This window comes from Arachis hypogaea, chromosome 19 (assembly GCF_003086295.3).
Source record: "Arachis hypogaea cultivar Tifrunner chromosome 19, arahy.Tifrunner.gnm2.J5K5, whole genome shotgun sequence".
NCBI classification, from domain to species: domain Eukaryota; kingdom Viridiplantae; phylum Streptophyta; class Magnoliopsida; order Fabales; family Fabaceae; genus Arachis; species Arachis hypogaea.
Genome location: NC_092054.1, coordinates 118111898 through 118119158, shown reverse-complemented (window position 1 = coordinate 118119158; position 7261 = coordinate 118111898). Strand labels below are relative to the sequence as shown.

The window sequence follows — 7261 nt, the reverse complement described above, 5'->3', positions numbered from 1 at the left end:
TCCAGGCATGGCCGAATGGCCAGCCCCTCTGATCTAAGAACCAGGCGTCCAAAGATGTCTAATACAGTAGTAAAAGGTCCTATTTATAATAAACTAGTCACTAGGGTTTACAGAAATAAGTAATTGATGCATAAATCCACTTCCGGGGCCCACTTGGTATGTGCTTGGGCTGAGCTTGAGTGCTGCACGTGTAGAGGTTCTTCTTGGAGTTGAACGCCAGCTTTTGTGCCAATTTGGGCGTTCAACTCTGGTTTTGGCTCCTTTTCTGGCGCTGGACGCCAGATTTGGGCAGAAAGCTGGCGTTGAACGCCAGTTTACGTCGTCTATTCTTGGCCAAAGTATGGACTATTATATATTTCTGGAAAGCCCTGAATGTCTACTTTCCAACGCAATTGGAAGCGCGCCATTTCAAGTTCTGTAGCTCCAGAAAATCCACTTTGAGTGCAGGGAGGTCAGAATCCAACAGCATCAGCAGTCCTTCTTCAACCTCTGAATCTGATTTCTGCTCAAGTCCCTCAATTTCAGCCAGAAAATACCTGAAATCACAGAAAAACACACAAACTCATAGTAAAGTCCAGAAATGTGAATTTAACATAAAAACTAATGAAAACATCCCTAAAAGTAACTAGATCCTACTAAAAACATACTAAAAACAATGCCAAAAAGCGTATAAATTATCCGCTCATCACAACACCAAACTTAAATTGTTGCTTGTCCCCAAGCAACTGAAAATCAAATAGGATAAAAATAAGAGAATATACTATAAATTCCAAACTATCAATGAAACATAGCTTCAATCATATGAGCGGGACTTATAGCTTTTTGCCTCTTGAATAGTTTTGGCATCTCACTTTATCCATTGAGGTTCAGAATGATTGGCATCTATAGGAACTCAGAGTTCAGATAGTGTTATTGATTCTCCTAGTTCAGTATGATGATTCTTGAACACAGCTATTTCATGAGTCTTGGCCGTGGCCCTAAGCACTTTGTTTTCCAGTATTACCACCAGATACATAAATGCCACAGACACATAATTGGGTGAACCTTTTCAGATTGTGACTCAGCTTTGCTAAAGTCCCCAATTAGAGGTGTCCAGGGTTCTTAAGCACACTCTTTTTTTGCTTTGGACCTTGACTTTAACCGCCCAATCTCAAGTTTTCACTTGACACCTTCACGCCACAAGCACATGGTTAGGGACAGCTTGGTTTAGCCGCTTAGACCAGGATTTTATTCCTTTAGGCCCTCCTATCCACTGATGCTCAAAGCCTTGGGATCCTTTTTATTTGCCCTTGCCTTTTGGTTTTAAGGGTTATTGGCTTTTTGCTCTTGCCTCTTGGTTTTAAGAGCTTTGGCTTTTTCTGCTTGCTTTTTCTATTTTTTTTCGCCTATTTTTTTTTTGCAAGCTTTGTTCTTTGCTGCTTTTTCTTGCTTCAAGAATCATTTTTATGATTTTTCAGATTATCAAATAACATGTCTCCTAGTCATCATTCTTTCAAGAGCCAACATATTTAACATTCTTAAACAACAACTTCAAAAGACATATGCACTGTTCAAGCATACATTCAGAAAACAAGAAGCATTGCCACCACATCAATATAATTAAACTAAGTTCAAGGATAAATTTGAAACTCATGTACTTCTTGTTCTTTTGAATTTAAAACATTTTTCATTTAAGAGAGGTGATGGATTCATAGGACATTCATAACTTTAAGACATAGTTACTACTACTAATGATCATGTAATGAAGACACAAACATAGATAAGCACATAACATAGAAAACGAAAAACAGAAGAAATAAGAACAAGGAATGAATCCACCTTAGTGATGGTGGCGTTTCCTTCTTGAGGAACCAATGATGTCCTTGAGCTCTTCTATGTCTCTTCCTTGTCTTTGTTGCTCCTCCCTCATTGCTTTTTGATCTTCTCTTATTTCATGAAGCATGATGGAGTGCTCTTGATGTTCCACCCTTAGTTGTCCCATATTGGAACTCAATTCTCCTAGGGAGGTGTTGATTTGCTCCCAATAGTTTTGTGGAGGAAAGTGCATTTGAGGCATCTCCGGGATCTCATGGTGATGAGCTTCATACGCCTCTTGAGCTCCATGAATGGGCTCTCTTGCTTGCTCCATCTTTTTCTTAGTGATGGGCTTGTCCTCTTTAATGAGGATATCTCCCTCTATGTCAATCCCAGCCGAATTGCATAGGTGGCAAATGAGGTGAGGAAAGGCTAACCTTGCCATAGTGGAGGACTTGTCAGCCACCTTGTAGAGTTCTTGAGGTATAATCTCATGAATTTCCACCTCTTCTCCAATCATGATGCTATGGATCATGATGGCCCGGTCTATAGTAACTTCAGACCGGTTGCTAGTGGGAATGATTGAGCATTGAATGAACTCTAACCATCCTCTAGCTACAGGCTTAAGGTCCAATCTTCTTAGCTGAACCGGGTTGCCTTTGGAGTCAATCTTCCATTGAGCTCCTTCCACACATATGTCCATAAGGACTTGGTCCAACCTTTGATCAAAGTTGACTCTTCTTGTGTAGGGGCGTTCATCTCCTTGCATCATAGGCAAGTTGAACGCCAACCTCACATTTTCCGGACTAAAATCCAAGTATTTCCCCCAAACCATTGTAACATAGTTCTTTGGATCCGGGTTCTTACTTTGATCATGGTTCTTGGTGATCCATGCATTGGCATAGAACTCTTGAACCATTAGGATGCCGACTTGTTGGATGGGATTTGTTAGAACTTCCCAACCTCTTCTTTGAATTTCATGTCGGATCTCCGGATACTCATTTCTTTTGAGTTTGAAAGGGACCTCGGGGATCACCTTCTTCTTGGCCACAACATCATAGAAGTGGTCTTGATGGGCTTTGGAGATGAACCTTTCCATCTCCCATGACTCGGATGTGGAAGCTTTTGTCTTCCCTTTCCCCTTTCTAGAGGATTCTCCGGTCTTAGGTGCCATCAATGGTAATGGAAAAACAAAAAGCTTATGCTTTTACCACACCAAACTTAGAATTTTGCTCGCCCTCGAGCAATAAAAGAAAGAATAGATGAAGAAGAAGAAGAAATGGAGGAGAGGGAGAGTGGGAAGTGTTTTTGGCCAAGAAGGGTGGGTTTGGGTGGGAAATTGGTTTTGAATTTTGAAGGTAGGTGGAGTTTGTGAGGTAGGTTTATGGGGAAGAGTGGATGGATGTGAGTGGTGAAGAGGTGATGGGGAAGAGAGTTTGAGGTGATTGGTGAAGGGTTTTTAGGGAAGAGTGTTTATGGGGTTGTGTGAAAGAGAGTGGTGAGAAGAAGTGAGTGGAGGTAGGTGGGGATCTTGTGGGGTCCACAGATCCTGAGGTGTTCAAGGATTTACATCCCTGCACCCATTAGGCATGTAAAAATGCCTTTGCACATAACTCTGGGCGTTCAGCGCCAGGTTGGTGACCATTTTGGGCGTTCAACGCCCATTTGTGTGCCATTTCTGGCGTTGAACGCCAGAACCATGCCTGTTCTGGCGTTCAGCGCCCAGAAGCTGCCCATTTTGGGCGTTCAGCGCCAGAACCATGCTCTGTTCTGGCGCTGAACGCCAGACAGATGCTCCTCTAGGGTGTGATTTTTCTTCTGCTGTTTTTGATTCTGTTTTCAATTTTTCTATTTATTTTGTGACTCCACATGATCATGAACCTATAAAGACATGAAAAACAAAAAAATTAGATAAATAAACATTGGGTTGCCTCCCAACAAGCGCTTCTTTAATGTCAATAGCTTGACAGTGGGCTCTCATGGAGCCTCACAGATATGCAGAGTATTGTTGAAACTCTCCAACACCAAACTTAGAGTTTGGATATGGGAGTTCAACACCAAACTTAGAGTTTGGTTGTGGCCTCCCAACACCAAACTTAGAGTTTGACTGTGGGGGCTTGGGTTGACTCTACTTTGAGAGAAGCTTTTCATGCTTCCTCTCCATGGTTGCAGAGGGAGATCCTTGAGTTTTAAATACAAGGGAGTCCTCATTCCATTGAAGGACTAGTTCACCTCTGTCAACATCAATCACAGCTCTTGCTGTGGCTAGGAAAGGTCTTCCTAGGATGATGGATTCATCCTCTTCCTTTCCAGTATCCAGGACTATGAAATCAGCAGGGATGTAAAGGCCTTCAACCTTTACTAACACGTCCTCTACTTGTCCATATGCCTGTTTTCTTGAATTGTCTGCCATCTCTAATGAGATTTTAGCAGCTTGCACCCCATAGATTCCCAGTTTCTCTATTACAGAGAGGGGCATGAGGTTTATTCCTGAACCAAGGTCACACAGAGCCTTAAAGATCATGGTGCCTATGGTACAAGGTATTATGAACTTCCCAGGATCCTGTCTCTTCTGAGGCAATGTCAGTTGATCAGATCACTTAGTTCATTGATGAACAAGGGAGGTTCAACTTCCCAAGTATCAATGCCAAATAATTTGGCATTTAGCTTCATGATTGCACCAAGAAACTTGGCAGTTTGCTCTTCAGTAGCATCCTCATTCTCTTCAGAAGAGGAATACTCATCAGAGCTCATGAAGGGCATAAGGAGGTTCAATGGAATCTCTATGGTCTCTAGGTGAGTCTCAGATTCCTTTGGTTCCTTAGAGGGAAGCTCCTTATTGATCACTGGACGTCCCAGGAGGTCTTCCTCCTTGGGATTTACGTCCTCCTCTCCTTCTTTGGGTTCGGCCATGGTGCTTATGTCAATGGCCTTGCACTCTCCTTTTGGGTTCTCTTTTGTATTGCTTGGGAGAGTACTAGGAGGGATTTCAGTGATCCTCTTACTCAGCTGGCCCACTTGTGCTTCCAAATTTCTAATGGAAGACCTTGTTTCATTTATGAAACTTACAGTGGCCTTAGATAGATCAGAGACTAAGTTTGCTAAATTAGAAGTATTTTGTTCAGAGTTCCCTGTCTGTTGCTGAGTGGATGATGAAAAAGGTTTATTATTGTTAAACCTGTTTCTTCCACCATTATTAAAGCCTTGTTGAGGCTTTTGATCCTTCCATGAGAAATTTGGATGATTTCTCCATGATGAGTTATAGGTGTTTCCATAAGGTTCACCTAAGTAATTCACCTCTGCTATTGCAGGGTTTTCAGGATCATAAGCTTCTTCTTCATAAGAAGCCTCTTGAGTACTGTTGGATGCAGCTTGCATTCCATTCAGACTCTGAGAGATCATATTGACTTGATGAGTCAATATTTTATTCTGAGCCAATATGGCATTCAGAGTATCAACTTCAAGAACTCCATTCTTCATAGGCGTCCCATTATTCACAGGATTCCTCTCAGAAGTGTACATGAACTGGTTATTTGCAACCATGTCAATGAGTTCTTGAGCTTCTGCAGGCGTTTTCTTCAGGTGAATGGATCCACCTGCAGAGGTGTCCAATGACATCTTAGATAACTCAGACAGACCATCATAGAATATATCCAGGATGGTCCATTCTGAAAGCATGTCAGAAGGACACTTTTTGGTCAGTCCTTTGTATCTCTCCCAAGCTTCATAGAGGGATTCACCTTCTTTCTGTCTGAAGGTTTGAACATCCACTCTAAGCTTGCTCAGCTTTTGAGGAGGAAAGAACTTGGCTAAGAAAGCCTTGACCAGCTTATCCCAAGAGTTCAGGCTATCCTTAGGTTGAGAGTCCAACCATATTCTAGCTCTGTCTCTTACAGCAAATGGGAAAAGCATGAGCCTGTAGACTTCAGGATCTTCTCCATTAGTCTTAACAGTATCACATATCTGCAAGAATTCAGTTAAGAACTGAAAAGGGTCTTCAGATGGAAGTCCATGAAACTTGCAGTTCTGCTGCATCAGAGAAACTAATTGAGGTTTCAGCTCAAAGTTGTCTGCTCCAATGGCAGGAATGGAGATGCTTCTTCCATGTAAATTGGAATTAGGTGCAGTAAAGTCACCAAGCATTCTCCTTGCATTATTATTATTTTCGGCTGCCATATCTTCTTCCTGTTTGATAATTTCTGACAGGTGCTTGCTGGTTTGTTGTAATTCAGCTTCTCTTAGTTTCTTCTTCAGAGTCCTTTCAGGTTCTGGATCTGCTTTAACAAGAATATTCTTGTCCTTGCTCCTGCTCATATGACAAAGAAGAGGGCACAGAAAAATAATAATAATAGAGACCCCTTTTTTTATGAGTAAGGGGGAGATGTTAGTAGATGAATAAACAAATAGAAGGAGATGAGAGGGAGAGAGAATTTTCGAAAATAGTTTTTGAAAAAGAGTTAGTGATTTTCGAAAATAATTTTTGAAAAAGGTTAGCGGTTTTTTGAAAATTAAAATAAAAAAATAAAATAATTAGTTAATTAAAAAGAAATTTTTGAAAAAAGGGGAAGATATTTTCGAAAACAGAGAGAGAGAGTTAGTTAGGTGGTTTTGAAAAAGGTAAGAAACAAACAAAAAGTTAGTTAGTTAGTTGAAACAAATTTGAAAATCAATTTTTGAAAAGATAAGGAGATAAGAAGTTAGAAGAGATATTTTGAAATCAAATTTTGAAAAAGATAAGATAAGAAGATTTTTTTTTTGAAGAGATATGATAGAAATTAGTTTTTGAAAAAGACTTGATTTTTAAAATCACAATTAATGACTTGATTCACAAGAAATCACAAGATATGATTCTAGAACTTAAAGTTTGAATCTTTCTTAACAAGCAAGTAACAAACTTGAAATTTTTGAATCAAAACATTAATTGTCATTGTTATTTTCGAAAATTTGATATAAAATTAAGAAAAAGATTTTTGAAAAAATATTTTTAGAATTTTCAAAAATAACTAAGAAATTTGAAAAAGATTTAATTTTTGAAAAAGATTTTGAAAGAGATTAGATTTTCAAATTGAAAATTTGATTTGACTCATAAGAAACAACTTGATTTTAAAAATTTTTGAAAAAGTCAACTCAAATTTTCGAATTTGATGAGAGAAAAGAGGGAAAGATATATTTTTTTTATTTTTAAATTTTTATGATGAGAGAGAAAAATATGAAAATTATGCAATGCATGAAATTTTTAGATCAAAACAATGAATGCATGCAAGAATGCTATGAATGTCAAGATGAACACCAAGAACACTATGAAGATCATGATGGACATCAAGAACACATTTTTGAAAAATTTTTAATGCAAAGAAAACATGCAAGACACCAAACTTAGAATTCTTTAATGATTAGACATTAAGAATTCAAGAATGCATATGAAAAACAAGAAAAGACACAAAACATGCAAATGCAAAGATCAAAC

The 7261-nt window shown here is 39.1% G+C and overlaps 1 non-coding gene across 1 annotated transcript; it reads left to right on the top strand.

Moving 5' to 3' along the window:
• The first annotated feature begins 5466 nt into the window (after window positions 1-5466).
• Window positions 5467-5574, top strand: LOC112782045 (small nucleolar RNA R71). The gene has a single exon (XR_003192788.1). It is a non-coding gene; the product is annotated as a small nucleolar RNA R71 (small nucleolar RNA).
• Window positions 5575-7261: the final 1687 nt, after the last annotated feature.